General features: G+C 39.4%; 1 protein-coding gene across 3 annotated transcripts in view; it reads right to left on the bottom strand.

Moving 5' to 3' along the window:
- Positions 1–5574, bottom strand: part of LOC118402086 (cadherin-6-like) — a 40405-nt gene extending 34831 nt beyond the window's left edge. For 2 of the 3 annotated variants that reach the window (XM_035799972.2, XM_035799974.2), the window contains exon 1: positions 5422–5574. The gene's annotated coding sequence lies outside the window, so the exon portion shown is untranslated. The remainder of the gene's footprint in view (positions 1–5421) is intronic. The other variant, XM_035799973.2, reaches the window with a different exon arrangement.
- Positions 5575–14129: the final 8555 nt, after the last annotated feature.

The raw sequence follows: 14129 nt of genomic DNA, 5'->3' as shown, positions 1-14129 counted from the left end.
ACTACTACGTTCTCTTTGGAACAATGAGACTCTCACGAACATGTACATGTCGGTTGTTTTGCCTCACAAGACTCGTTTGAAGGTCCCCCCGGTACCAGTTGAAAAAATGTATGGAAGTATATATGGGGACTGTTTAGATGCCAAAAAACAAGGGGCTAAATACATATATACAAAGAAATACTAATGTTTCCTGATCTTTCTTATATCTCTCTGATATAGGACACACACTTCAGAACAAACTTCATTTAGATTGGGGAGGGGGGGACTATCTGTTATTCAATGCATTTGTATGGGCTAATAGCAGTACGTGAATGTAAATTGTTATTTAGGCTATTTTTCCTTGTTATTCCAGGTATAGTAGCGTTAAAAAACCGAGAGAGATTGAATGACAACATTAGGCCTTGTTATAGACCTGCTGACTGCAAATGAGGCTCCCTCTATAATCTATAATTGCCATGGCTGTCAAACAGTGCAAGACATTTTTTGAAAAGGGGCATAAGTTGTCTTCAAAAGACAATGTAATACTATGCTCCAGACAGGGGAACAGATTGCTTGCCAAAATTAATTGTTAATTTGAGGATATCAATTCTGCAATTCATTGTACTCTGCCTATACTATTCAATGGCTTAGATATAGTGCATTGTACTCTCAGAAGACCAATATTTGTGGTGTGATCCAAAATGTCAGGAGTTTGATCTATAAAAACACCTGTATAGGTAACTGATGACACACCTGTGCTAGTCAATGCAATCCAACCCCTCGCAAGCTTGACAAACACACGGGACAATGGCCCATTGTCAAATGGGGTGACAGAGCACACAAGCACATTTACATTCAAAACTATTTACAAACTCTAGGTACATTTACATACAGACCCCATATAATTCAATTTGATAATGATCTGTTTGTCAAATGTGAGTGCACTACGATTACGTCATGGTAAAATAAAACTCCTGATGGATGATATGTTATGAATAAAGAATAGGTCTTCTGAGAATACAGTGGATGGTACGTACTAGTCACACTCACTCTCAATAACACTTTTAGACATGTTAGATGAATGTAGTATAGAAAAGATGTTTGAGAGACACATGAGAGTGTAAAACGTCACTATGTGAATCAATATACCCATTTAAGAACATCCATTCCTGTGTGCATGTCCCATTGTGACCACATGAGGGCACAATTAAAGAAGCTGTTTGAATTTTCCAAATGAGAATCAATCGGAACACCCCATATAGTTGATATATAAATGAATCATAATTCCCTATAGTGAAGGGTCACATCATTCTTAATCAGGTTTTAAGACAGAGGATAATCAATCCTCTTCTACTGGAGTAGGCTAATCAGTGGAAAGCAGTTTGTTCCAAAGGTCACAGTGACCTGGTTGGGTAGTGGGAAACTGGGAGTACTGGGAGTACTGGGAATACTGAAGACACTTAGAATTTTGGGGATATTTACAACATCCATACAACAGACATTTCTAAGATAATATTATCACCATCAACCAACAGTATTGCAGGCTTTTGACATTCAGAGAAATTGTTTTACACCCATTGCCACTCTTGGTACAGTATGCACTATTATGTGCCCAAGAAGGTGTGGAAATAATCAGTTGTGATTTACAACAATTTACAATAATTTTCCTTGCTCATTAATAGGGCACACACCACAAAAATATTTGAATAATTTGAACAGGCTAATTGATCTTTAAAGGGGAATGGAAGCACTTTAGGAAGTAAAGTTAAGCAAAGATATGTATTCCATCCACCAATACTAAACATGTGCACATAACATAGAAACCTCTACATTTTTGGGATTTTGATATTGAAAAACTTTTTTTTAGAGGTATAGGTAGTGCCAACTTGAATTGCCATAGAAAGGGCTGACGCCAATGCGTCATTGACAGGGTTGAGCAAATTGTTAGTTTTGTCTGGGGGACTGAAAGCGAATGTTGCCACCGGGAGGCGCCTTGCCTCCACTGGCTCTGAAACGGTTCTCACAAGGTGAGAAACTGTATAGAGTTCATTTTTATTTTTCCCAATTGATAAAATGAGTCTGTCAGCCAAAAAAAGGCAAGGTACAGTAGCTAGCTAGATCTCGATCTTGTCTTGCCTTTTTTATGTTAATGTCACCTTTGACAACTATACGTTTAAAAAAAAATCATATTGTTAATTTGAAGAGTATTTGTCATTGGTATGAGCTAAGAGCTCAAATTAACTGGCTGGTGTCTGATTCTACAGTAGCTAGCTAGCTAGCCAGCCACAAGAGAGGGCTCCTGCAGGATTGCTATTTCACCAGTAAAATGTATGATACCCATATCATTATTAGTTAGCTATCTAGATAACGAGCTACATAGCTAGATATCTCATTAGGTATCTGTTTATCTATGATTCCTAAAAACTAGTAAGCCTGCTGGGTGTTGATTTCAAGAATGAATGTAGCCTAAGTCAGAAGCCTAATCCTTTTGACTAGCTATAGCTATGATTTCTGAAAGCTCAGGCTGGTAGTCCGTTTCGTAACTATCCTAAATCATCCTGGCCTACCTGGTAACTGTCAATGGTGTGTTATTGTTATATACTATTAGGCCTATATACTGTATATTCAGCCTACGTTTAAAAAAAAAGACTCTCTCTCTGTCTGTAGGACACTGGTGGACTGAGGAGGATGACACTATTGACATGTCACCTGTGCACCAGGAAGTCAGTAGAAGTTGATTACCATTTGATTGATGTGGTGCAATTGTATGTCACATCCTTCGAAAGGACTGTTTCTCAGCTTTCAAAATATGAATAATTGTGCAATTGCACACGAGAGGGCGTGCTAAACAACTTTTTTAGCTGTGGTCATAAGCCGAGTACTGTAGATCAGCACAGCCATGCACAGCCAGTCATTTCGCACAACTTTGAGTGTACAATTGTTTTTCTACAACTGGTTACCAATGAAATAAAACATGTTATTTTGATAAATGTATTCATAGGCAACTATTTCATCCCTCAACAAAAATATAGGCCTAGTCCTGACACGTCTTTGGTTGCTAGCCAATACGGCTGGCTGTTCATTCTGTCGGTTAGGTTGCCCGAGACACGACGTCTTTTTGTTCTATATCTATGGATGCAACGCAGTCGTTCATTCTAAATGTTTAGTTGCCATGCTGGCTGACAACGCTCTTATTCCTTGCTTGCTAGCTAGCCAACTACGGCTAACACAGTCAGGTCAAACAGTTCAGCTACAATACAGCAAAGTAGCTGCATTTGCGTTTGTTTAAGCTGTTTTGGATACATTCATGATGTGTGATTTTTCCTGGCATAGAAAATGTGCTCTGTTGTCAGGACACTGTTCAGAGGAGCTAGCCACCTACACAGCTAACGCAATCACTTCAAACTGAAGCTGGTAAGACAGCAAACTAGCTGCATTTCATGTTGTTTTACCTGTCCGTTCATTGTATTGATTAGTTTGCCCGAGACGCGACCCAGTTGTGAAGTCTTTTTGTTCTATATCTATGGACACAACCCAGTCGTTCCTTCTAAATGTTCCGTTGCCATGCTGGCTGGCAACGCTCTTATTCCTTGCTTGCTAGCTAGTCAAATATTTCTAACACAGTTACATCAGATGGAACATAAAAATGATTCTGATTCATGATTTTGAGCGGCTGAAAAAAAATTGGTTAGGTTGCCAGAAACGTGGCCCAGTCGTGAAGTCTTTTTATTCTATATCAACGGAAGTCCCAGTCGTTTGTTCTAAATGTTCTATTGCCATGCTGGCTGGCAACACTCTTATCCCTTGCTTGCTAGCTAGCCAACTATGGCTAACACAGTATCATCAGATGGAACAGAAAACAAGATTCCCATTTTTGCGTCATAGGCTTACCTATGCTAAACAGGTTTTTTAGTTTGGCGTAGAATGCGTCTCAACCAATCACAATGCTTGTTTTGACCAACCTACTGTAAAATGCTCATTAATGCGCGCAGAGTTCATGGTCTTTCAGACAATGTTGGGATTCAGCCATTTTTGGGATGCAACAATGGCAAAGTGGTGATTTAAAGTTACAGTTAAATGGTGTTCTAAAGCCTAGTGTTTCCATTCTCCTTTAACACAGAATTAATACAATGAAAAAGGTTACATTTTCAGTCATTAAAAACGCAAGTCATGAAAAATATGCAGTCAGAGTGCAGTATAACTGTATGCTGCAAATACATTGTCCAAAATAACACTGTTTTATTCTGCAGTAATTTGCAGTGTAACTGCAGTTAAACTGCAGTACACTGCAGTTATTCTGCAATTACTGGGTCCAAAATACCACAGTTGACTGCAGTTGCTGCACTTTTACTGCAGTTTCCAAACTGAAATCTTTTTTTTATAAAGGTGACAACCACCAGAAAAACATGGGCTAAATAGAAGACACTTGTTGCTGTGGAAAATAAATGGCAATGCTTTGCCTGTATTTGCTTTTTTGACATAATTACTCATTCACAAACTCCTGGGGCATGCTCTGCACATATGGGCATAGCAGACTGGGAATGGTAAAATACAGGTGACTTGCCTCAGCACTGCACTAACGGGTAGATTTGCATTTAGGGTAGCACCTACATCCACATTAGAGTGCATGTACACTCCACAGCAATAGAGTGCCAGTGTCTAAACAATAAATAAAACAATAGGACTACACATCAAGTATTTCTAATAAGACACAAAAAGTGTACACTGTTGGCTATGAGTGCTTTATCAATAACAATGTCAATATCAACAGCAACCTACAGTAGGCTACTATATCGCGAGACCTTCCATGACCATTCAACAAACAACATGGTCCTCATAATCCATTTTTTTTATCTCAAAAACAAGGATTGTTTACAAGGTAGCCTTGATTCAAGCCTCTGACATGTCGCATTGAAACGGGGACACACACCTTAAGCCACACATTGCCAAACAACACTACCGCTAAAGATATGACTGCCCCTTGACTCTGAAAATAACAAACAGTAAAACTTTAAGCCGGGTCAATTAAATTAAGTTATAATTATAATTTCTAATTGAATCATGACATACTATCCAGGGAACATGAAAATATGCAGCTTTTTACACACACAACCATATTGCAGTCAGCCTAGGCTACCGGTACATGACAAATCCAGCAATTCGGGAAGTGTATTATTATTTTATAACATTGATTATTTCCTTTAAATGAAGTTGTAGGCTGAGGAGACCGACTATGACGAATTCATGAGATCGTCCTACATTAAATTATCCAATGAAAGCAACTTTGATGAAGTTATAAGCTATTTATCACAAAATCGAACATCATCCTTCAGCTATAAAAATAAAAGGAACCCTTTAAAGTGCGTGTGTTTTTAAATACTGTAAAACGACTTTTTCATGAGCGCTATTTGAACATATACAGCTAAATAAAACATCACTTACCAATGTTTGACGTAGCTGAAAGCTCAATCAATGCGCGCCTGTGTGAATCCGTTGCATGCAACTGACTCACTGAACGCGGACTGGTGCCTGCCTTCTCTTGCCCTCTCTTTCTCTCTCTTTAGTTCATGATGAGCATCCCTTGCTCTCTCAGCCTAGAAGTTGAGTCGGACTCTAGCTGCTCCTGATTGGGTGTCAGCCGCTGGTTCACGATTAAAGGGACAGGCTGAGTTGAAAATGACTAATTTATCACCAATATTTATGAGGGGTTTTTCCAAGCGATTTGCGACAGGGGCACATCATTTTTCTCATGAGCCATTCTTACAAGATAATATTGTTCTCCTGCCTTTCAAAGATAATTAGCATCTCAAAAGAATTGCATATTCAACAAACTGAAACAATTAAAGCTACAAAGATAGTTTGTTTGTGACAATGCCTTGACAATGAGAGCATTTCAATAATGACATTTGTTATATCCTTGGTTTGGCTACCTAGACACTTTTGTGTCTAGGTGACACTTTTGTGTCCTTCAAATGTTCCTTATGTAGCCTATAGCCATAGGCCTACAACTGTTACCACTGAGTTTGGACAATGAAATGTCACATAGGCCTATTCCACAATGGACACTATTTTCCACCTGCCCTAAATCAAGCTGTCTTGATCCACATTCACAGAGGTTGTTGGTTGTGAAAACCTGCAGGATGCATTTTGTAATGAGAGAAAAATGTCAGTGTTTCTGACAGACTGGGGGGGTGGTTGAGGAAGGCACCTGAGCACTGTCACTGTCTGACGGTTAAAATGGCTAAAGGGTCATAGGGATGTGCTTCTCACTTTGACAGCGTGATGTCCTGAAGTCTCATCAGTGTGCCGTGTGAGCTCTGGGGCTCTGGGCTTTGACAGCCATTGTTTCAGAGAGGGGTATCACTTGTTTCAAGCAGAGGTATCACGCTCTGTAACTCTGTTAATATTTGACAAGAGGAAGGATTCCCCCTGGTGACCTAGGTACACATTCCTATTTTTACATTAACATTTCCTCTGAAGTATTTGATTAATACATCATTATACACACACCAAACAATCAACAACTAGGTAATACGATGTTACTTATCTTTTCAGAGTGTTACTACACAGGTATGAGAATGTAATGTAGTGTTACCTGAGAGAAAATGATAAAAGTATGACATCTGAGGTGGAGGCAGCGATAGAAGGTACAGCCTCACAGTGACCATGCCCAGATAACTTTTAATAGTACGTTTCATTGCCCAGTTAATGCAGGTGGTTCAACAACAGAGACATGTATCCAATGATCATGTAGCAGATTGAGTATACACATAACCCAGTTGATATAGCAATTCCCTTCCAGATAGCTGACCGAATGTCTGAGTACCAAATGGCACCCTATTCCCTATATAGTTCACTGCTTATGACCAGAGGCAATGGGCTCTGATCAAAAATAGTGCACTATATAGATAATGGGGTGTGATTTGGGAGGCAGCCAATGCCTTTCTAATTAGGATGCCCACCACAGGCTCCAGCAGACCCAGGCTCATATATTACAATGTTGAATGGACAGTCTGAAGTCAGAGCACACCCCTACTGATCCTCCCCCTAGGCCCACTGACTGGCTCTTCAAAACAGTTATTGCCAGAACAGGGAATGGCAGTGGCAGTAAACTAAACATAGTAGATTTATTGTATGTTATTTAATCTTGACATTACCTAAATGTATTATTTGACATGCCTGATGCACATTCCACTCGTCTGCTGCTGACGACGTTGAATTTCTTAAATTTACGAAGTCATTGTGGTGGGTGAGTTCGGTAAAAACAAGCTGCATGTACCCCCCTCCCAATATAACAATTGGCCTAGTGGATATTTAATAGATGGATCATACACTACCAAATGTATATAAATTAATTCACAAAACAGCATATTACTGTCTCGATTAAGCCACCAGCCAGTATTATCCTGACTAATTAAGGCTATACACATTATACAGATAATTATTAGGTAATGGCCTAAGTATCTTGAAGTGACCACCATGTCAACCTACTTATTACTACCAAAGCCTGATGGTTTTAAAGTAGATTACTGTGCTGATGGGGAGATAATGGTAAATGTGGTAATGGATAACTGTTTGATAGTACACATACAGTGCTTTCAGTGTATTCATAACCCTTGACTTATTCCACATTTGATTGTGTTACAGCCTGAATTCAAAATGGATTAAATATATGTTTTTACTCACCCATTTACACACAATACCCCATAATGACAAAGTGAAATACATGTTAGAATCACCTTTGTCAGCGATTACAGCTGTCAGAGTTTTGGGGTTAGTCTATAAGAGCTTTGCACACCTGAATTGTACCATATTTGCACATTATTCTTTAAAAAATTCTTCAAATTCTGTGAAGTTGGTTGTTGATCATTGCTAGATGACATTTTCACATTTTTCCAAAGATTTTCAAGCCAATTTAAGTATAAACTGTAACCAGGCCACTCAGGAACATTCAATGTTGTCTTGATAAGCAACTCCAGTGTATATTTGGCCTTGTGTTTTAGGTTATTGTCCTGCTGAAAGGTGAATTTGTCTCCCAGTGTCTGTTGGAAAGCAGACAGAACCAGGTTTAGCTCTATTACGTTTTATTTTGTAACAAAAACTCCATAGTACTTGCCGATGACAAACATACATTATCCATAACATGATGCAGCCACCACCATGATTGGAAATATGAAGAGTGGTACTCAGTGATCGTTGTATTGGATTTGGCCCAGCATAACGCTTTGTATTGAGGATATATAGTTAATTTCATGCCTTATTGCAAACAGGATGCATTTTTTTAAATATTTTTTATTCTGTGCAGGCTTCTTTCTCTGTCAATTAGGTTAGTATTGCTGAGTAACTACAATGTTGTTGATCCATTATCCATATATAATTTTTTTTGTTTTACACCCAACAGTAACTGTACAAGTCTTTATCAGACTGACACTGAGAATTTCCTTGTTAAAACATGCAAGAATATGTTTTACATCTTAATAAATAAATAAAAACTTTAATGAAATCACGGTAATGATGAGTGAACTGGCGCTTATTAGGCGTAGTACCTAATAAGATGTACAAACCACTGCGTGCTCACAGAGATATTGCATAATGTGGTCAAAATGGCTGTTGTTCCTTTTCTCAAACCAAAGGTCTGTCTCCGTGAATATTTTAGAGGATTCTCCCTAAGCTTAGGACAGCAAACCGTAATCCGCCTTGAATCAGTAACAGCATATTGGCCAGGGCTTATGCTCTCTACCACCCAAGACAAGTCAAGGAGCATATCGTGTGAAAAGGCTGAATAAGTAGCACAGATCTTGACAGGCACTTTATTTGTGTAACAACATGTTTAACTATATATTTTATTATCGTAAATGCTTCCTACATCCTATATTGTATGTACATCAATGGAAACCTATACTCATATATCAGTAATCAGATTACTTCACCATTTGACCAACTCCCATGGCTATAGCCAAATACTTTTCCCAGTTTTTTACGACTGTGTGTATCCCCTCCAGAATCCTCCAGCTAGTCGACATAGAGGAAAAAGAGGCAGTGACAATGGGGACTCGGTGACGAGGAGGACTCAGTGACGAGGGGGATTCAGTGACAAGGGGGACTTGCTGAGCGTGGATAATCGCTGGAACTGACCCGGCAGCCGGCTCCTCAGATAGAAACGGATTTCCATTCTCAGCAAGAGAGCAGTGGCCAGCAGCGACCCGGGGCGACATCACTACAGCAGGGGGAGAAATGTATTAGACGTGCATCTCAATTCACTTTGTCATGTTGCATTCACTGTAGGGGTAAAACAGGGTAAAAGGAAGGACCTTCTACAAAGGAAGAACAAGGTTAAGTAAACCTTGTTTTGGGATGTGACAGGACTTTTTGGGACAAAAACGGAGTCTGAGTCCAGCCATCCCAGCTGTGAGTCTGTTTTGAACCAAAGTAATATTAATTTGATGAGAAATTCAAGACAGTTTATTTTCATTTAAAGTAGATGCTCATTCCACTTGCCCAAAATTGTGACATGTTCATGTTTTTTAGAGACAGAGGCTGTCCAGGAGTTACTAAAACATATTCCTGTAGCCATCAGACAAACCATTAGTGTATTATGAAACTCCAGTCTTTTCTCTCCTCATACTGAACAGACAGGGATTAATAGACCCCCCTCCGCTGCCACAGATGGACTTTGCCATGCCAGCCGACTGTTATTAAATCCTCACAATGTCTTTCTGTACTAGTCATCAACAAGTCTCCAAGCCTCTGTCTGTGAGAACTCACACTAGAACTTACAATGGAACCCACACACAATCAAGAGGGGGTGTACTGTAGCTGTGGGCCTGTGGCACATCCAGCACTGTATGCCACATTAGTAGGGTCTTTGACTTTGCCCTCTGATGATAATTCTGAAATCTGGGGTTTTGCCATTAATCTAGCTGCAATACTCTTTGCCAAGGGGATTATTGAGTGACAATTTCAAGAGGAACGAAAGATGTAATTCTCCTCCTAAGCCACGAGTCTATTAAAAACCAAACAGTTCTGTCACTTAACACATAGGCCTTACTGCACAGCTGCCAAGTATTTCATAAATAAGTTGATGATGAATTTTCCTTAGAGAAAACAAGAACATTTCACTACCCGCCCCCGTCAGAAAATCCCCTTTCACAATGCTGTGGTTTGGGGATTTGATGACGTACAGGAAGTAAGAACCATGACCTGATATAAAATCAACACATGTCAACACATCCAAAAAATCTAATAAGACAGTACATCTTGTCAAATGAAAATAGGAAGAGGGAAAACCCTATTAAATAGGATGTCTTTTTTTGGGGCACATCCTCCTTTTAGACCTAGTGTTTTTAGGTCCCTTAAGGTGTTGGTGGGGTGTAAAAGCTAATCCATGGCATTAAATCCCTTAGCAGACCACCCCAACGGCCCCCTCACTAAGCAGGCAATAATAGGCTAGAATATGAGGCATGGCAAAGGACCACAGAAGTTCACAACCATGAGAGACAAGGACTGGGAGAAAGCCTCTAAATACAACGTTATGAGTTCAATTGATGGTCTAAGGTTAGGGGGATGTAAAGCCAACAACTACATTTTAAATAAAAATAAGTATGAGTATAAGGGCGCATATGAAGGCATACTCTGAGGTATCTAGAACGTACTGACAAGTGGCGAGCTCAAGATTTATTAACTTGAATAAAACTTTTTTTTATAATGATTGAGCTCAGCTTGACAGAATGCATGGTACTGTGCAAAAATAACATGAATACTATAAACTAGACAAAAAAAATAGCTTATAACACCAAAAGTTAAAATAGGTGAACGTTTGGAATGTAAGATAAATTCATATCTCCACAGAATGTAATTACAGTGATAGCATTCACCCAGTGTTGAAGCAATATCAGACAAAACATCCGTAGCCTACCTATACAATACCATCCTCCACTCTACAACTGACTCAATGCTAACTCACTGCTCCTTGGTCTGACACTAGGCCATTACTTCTTTCTGTCACTCTCTTCTCTTCCTTTCTGACTCAAGCCTGCCATTCATCCTTCCGGAATCCTCTTCCTTTCCCAGCCAAAACAAAGATGGGTTACTGACAACTTTGAGTACTACTATATCATAACCCCATTCCGTTCCAGCAGCTTTCTAAGGCGATGTTTACAAGAGTAACCAAAGACATTAGCAGACATTACACCCTCTACTGGTGTTTGTGAGAGTCAAGTATTTGACTATCAAATGTCTTTGAAAGAAAGACACCATCTCAACTTCAATTGCCTGTAACCAAAATATAAATCAGAACATTTCCACGGGAACATGTCAGTGGCTCAATCCATTGTAGTCCAATGTGCTGCGGGACAGAGCATATCAAATCATTTGATCATTTCTTTAATTAATTAATTAATTAATTAATAACTTTAAATAATTAATTAACTGAATAAGATCCAACAGAATATGTATACAGTACACAATCAATAGAACTGCATTGAACATCTCGCCTTCCTCTTAATCATCACTATTACAGAAACAGACTAGTATCTCTAGGCTCTGCATTGTCAAAATAGGTTATCCCTGGTCTGCCATTCAGGGGCAGAGGAGGAGATACTGAAGGGGTTATAGGAAAGAGAAGCCTGGTGAAGACACCCAGTCTGAAGTGTGTGACATTATCAGCAGAGGTCCACTGATCGACCATGTACCTTTTAGTGACCTGCCACTGATTAGCATTGTGCCTCTTATCTTGTCACCTCAATGACAGAACAATGAGAGCCCAGCCTTTAAAAAAAACCCATTGTAATAAAGTTGGTTTTATTCAACACAATCAGAGAGTAAATATAAAAGGATCTGTATCTAACTGCTCTGCATCTAACTGCAAATTGACTCTGGTTAATATGCAACTCGCTATAATTGAGGTTGCACAATCACTCTTCAAACAGGAACATCGATGCTTAATGATGCTCTGAAGAGTGTGAGAGAGCTCCTAGGTTTGGTTTTCAGCCACTTATTCATGATACGTCAGTGAATTATCACTGGAGTTGGTTCAGAATCCAACATTGTTTCTTAGAGGTTCCTATTTTCTATTTTTGTGGTCCTAATGAGCTATCTTGATTTAGTGTTCTTTGACTCAGCCAAGACTTTATGATCACCCTTTTTCTGCGTCCCAAATGGCAACCTATTCCCTACATAGTGTATCATATGAACCCTGGTCAAAAATAATGTACTATACAGGGAATAGGGTGCCATTTGTCACAAAACCCTTCTCTTCATTCTTTATTCAGTCTTTCGACAGAGCAAGTTAGCAGGTAGGTAGTGCATGTCTGAAGTGTCAGTCATAATGACTAGAACACTGTGAATAATAGCAGGCATGTTTTGGCTAGATTTACTGATTTATCAAGATCTGCTGAGCTGGCCCATTTCTGAAAACATATGAAATGAATCGTGGACCTTCACGCCACTTCAAAAATAAATTCCAAAAATAATTCACTGTAATTACTTACCCATCTGTCCTAAAACACTGTTTGTCAGACGAGAACCTTGATGGATTAATTTGATATTTGATATGTTTTACATTAATCTCATAATTAATGGTTTTAAAAGTTCACAGCTCTGGACTGTGGGCATCATAATGATCAAGGGACGCAATATTAAAAACATTGAACTTATTGGTAATGTCAATATACCTTTTATTGAAAATGCATCAAGGGAAAGAACATCAGATCAGACCAGCAAAAACTATATTCAAAAACGATATAAACTGTAACAGTGATAAAAGTGTTATAAAAGCCAGCGCTCTCCACCCTCTAATAATTCCTGGAGCACCGTGGCAAGCCAAGTCACTAGCATTCCAGTGAGAGTTATGATGCGACTTGGAACTGTTGGATCTACCATGGCTCATTAATGCAAGCATCTTATTTGCCTTTGACTTTTAAATGTCACAATTCAATTGGAGCTACAGTGAGACACAGGTTCCATTCACCCTGGTGGCTTAGCAGGAGATTATATAATCATGTGTCTTTCCCCTTGTTGTCTCTAACTACCGCCATGACAAAACTGACAAGAGAGAGATTCATTTACCTGTCTGAGAACACAAGTTATTTTATCATGGTTAACAACATATGATGCAAGGCTGATCAACGTTGTCTAAATCATCTATCGTCATAATGATCATTTGTGTAACATTCTCAAAACAAGGCGTTTGTCGGCGCATGAATTTGACCCTGTTTTGAATGGTGTTTTGTGTCAGCCATGACATTTATCCATGTTCCCCATCTCTATCTTGGCCCAATGGTATATTCACAAGCCAGTGACAAACTGGGTGACTTCACCCATGAAATAGGAACGGTGGCACAAGAAACAGATAACAGATGACACCTTAAAATGCATTTCACAGGGGGACAATGGATCAAAGAGCGTAATGTGCTCCAGACACCACGCCACCGTCCCTGTCAGATATGTCAGCACCTACCTACCTCTTTCGCTCTCTTCTTAACTAGGTCAGGCCCAGACTACCTCTCAATGCTCACATTGGCTTCTCTTAAGATTCTCTCACTCACTATTGTGCTCACTCCTTTTCAGTGGACACCCTCTGGGTAATTAAAAGCTGCTGCCACACAGACCATTGTGACCTAACTACATATTTGGATCACATTTACAGTATTTTGTAAAAGAAAAGGGTTGGAAATGTTGTACATGTGTCAAGCATATGGGAGGGCTGAGACCTGACTGGCATTTGGTGGAGTATAATAACATGTCAGTTAGGAGTATTGTGTATCTAGAGGTTTATCACGCTTCATGTGAGCTGCTTCTCCTGGCAAGGATAAACCAGCACAATCACTGTGTAGGGACAGTTCAATTTCACACTTGATTATGGAGTGAAGAGTTGTTTGTAGTCACTGAATGCCAATGACATTGTTTGTGTGTGTGTGTGTGTGTGTGTGTGTGTGTGTGTGTGTGTGTGTGTGTGTGTGTGTGTGTGTGTGTGTGTGTGTGTGTGTGTGTGTGTGTGTGTGTGTGTGTGTGTGTGTGTGTTTTAATATTGTTACAGTTTTTGATGATTGTGTTATCTAGACTGTGGAAAGGGGAAACCTGGTTCCGTAAGAAGTGTGATAGAATCCAGATGACATTTACATTGGCATTAATAACAATATTGCATGTTGTTG

Source organism: Oncorhynchus keta, chromosome 23, assembly GCF_023373465.1.
Source record: "Oncorhynchus keta strain PuntledgeMale-10-30-2019 chromosome 23, Oket_V2, whole genome shotgun sequence".
NCBI lineage: Eukaryota > Metazoa > Chordata > Actinopteri > Salmoniformes > Salmonidae > Oncorhynchus > Oncorhynchus keta.
Note: the sequence above shows the minus strand (reverse complement) of the source record. Positions and strands in the feature narration are given on the sequence as shown.